Raw genomic sequence first — 2409 nt, forward strand, 5'->3', positions numbered from 1 at the left:
AGCAAATAAGAGATCTGCAACTACAAATCATGTCACTGCGAGAAGGAAAGTTGAAGGTTTCCTGAGAGGAATCCCAGAAAAATCATGCAATGATAGCATACTAAGAGGCATTCAATATGTAGGTCATGAAACTGAAATAGCACTCATTCAGTATGAACACTTGGAACTTGAGAAAGATGAGAGCACATTCTAAGAGTCTAAAAGGAGCATTCAAAGTCAATTCCCATATTATTAAAGGTCCAACACAATTATATGTGCATGGAGGAGTCTGTTGGAGCTATAATCTTTTAAATTAGGACCCAAATGCATTGTGTTATGGACTATGGGAGTTCTAGAATGTGATTCAACCATATTCAAACCTAAATGGATGTCTCAAAGGCCCATGCATGCTTGTGGACGTGAATAGCAATTATGAAGATCCATTTGGAAAGTCCAAGTATCAAGAGCGATCTTATATGGCATTAATTAGGATTCTGTTTGTTTCTATTAGTTTCTTATTTTGTATTGATTGCTTCTTTAGAGCCAAGACTTACCTATTTTGTATTTCATTAATTAGTAGAGAGTCAAATAAGATACTTCTCATTAATGATAGATACTTTGTAGGTAGTGTGTGATCTAGATTATTCTATCTTGACTAGTAAGTTAGAGTATTCTAGAAGGTCTTTTGATTTTCCTAATTTTATTTTTGTATATATTTTTTATTCATTTTATTTAGTTAGTGTTTTAGGCTCTAATAACTTATAATGGGCTTTTAGCACTTAGGTTACCAATTAGGGTTTTTATTTTAGGGTTTTCAAAAGTCTTAGTTTATAAATAATTCAGCATGTACTCTTTTCAAGGGGAGATAATTTGATAATTAATAATATGAGAATTTTATTTATCCCTATGTGAACCTTGCTTGCATGTCATATTCTTGTGAGAATACTCGACAGTATCAAGAGATTGATCAACTTTGTGGTATCTTTATGGCAAGGGTTGTAAGAGACATGTTCTTTTAAGATTCTACGTCGATCATCCATTCCATTTCTTGTGTTTGGGGTTATAAGAAGCAAGTTCTCTTAGGATCTCATTCCATCCTATACTTGTTCTTAGCTAGTTTGTACGTCTCCTCAATATCACATACACCCTTATTCTTACACACACTCCATACATTCTTGCATTCATGGTTTCTTCATTTTCACTTTGAACTTTATGTTTGTGCATGCCAAGAAAAATGAAGATTAGTTCCAAAGCCCCAATTACCCTTTACTAGGAGTGATGGAGGAGCATGATGTGATCAAGAGCATGGGCAAGGAGCCCAAATAAAGAAGTCTAACATTCCAAAAGATCCATTACAAGGTATTAGAGGCCCCATGACAAGAGCAAGGACCAAAGTTATGAAGGAGGCCCTAAATTGTCTAATAAGAGAGCTAAAAGAGTTGGAGCCCATTTATTTGGAAGAAGCACATTTTAATGAGCCTAAAAGGAGTCCAAAAATGATGATCACATTGCTAGACGCCCAACAAGATAAGGTACAAGGCCCATGTGGGGTTCAGATTGAAGAATTCACTTAAAATACCATGTGACAAACATGTGCCTTGGACAAGGATCATAAATGACATCCAAGAATCTTTAAGAAGGATCAAGAAGGCATCATTATGAATTGATTATGATTTAAATTCGTTTTTTTGGTTAAGGAGTGTTCTAGAGGATGATGTTTTAATCTACTTTCCTATTTTTAAATAGCAGACTTGTTCTTAAACTTTAAGTTATTTCTTTTTATTTCTATGTAATAAATGGTGCCTCCTATAGTCAAATAATCATTAATGAGGCATCATCCCTAGCATTTATGTCTTAGGATGCCGATTCTAGAGTGTTTTATTGTTGCCTATATATAGGCTACGTTTTTTGTAATTGAATTCAAACTTAGATGAATGAGAATTGAGTTTATTTCTCTCTGGGTGAACCTTGCTTTCATCCTTATATTCTTGTGGTGTCTTCATGGCTAGGGTTGTAAGAGAAAGGTTCTCTTAAGGTCCTACCTCGATCAATCATCCGTCCTTTACTTGATTCTAGCTGGTTTGTACGTTCCCCCCGCAGCAAGTGGCATCAGAGCTAAGGTTTGCTAGAATTCAAGTTCTATCTTTTTGGTGTTTTAATTTTTTTCTCTATTGCTTCTGTTTTTCTTTCATTTCCATTCTCCTCATTTTGTCTTCATCCTTTCTTTCTTATTTCCATCCCTTTTTCTTTTTTGTTGTTTCTTCCTTTTCATCTTCTTCCCACCCTTTTTTTTATTCATTTGACTTGCTTTGTTCTTTTGAGTAGCATAGGAAAAAAATTTGAAAAAAAAAAGAAAAAAAAGAGTGCTGTTGTATTGAAACAAAAAAAGAAAGGAGAAAAAGGCCGTAGAATTGCTGGAAAAAAATTAAT

Source organism: Neltuma alba, unplaced genomic scaffold, assembly GCF_004799145.2.
Source record: "Neltuma alba isolate B1F8T4 unplaced genomic scaffold, ASM479914v2 tig00010350_pilon, whole genome shotgun sequence".
Classification (NCBI taxonomy): Eukaryota; Viridiplantae; Streptophyta; class Magnoliopsida; order Fabales; family Fabaceae; genus Neltuma; species Neltuma alba.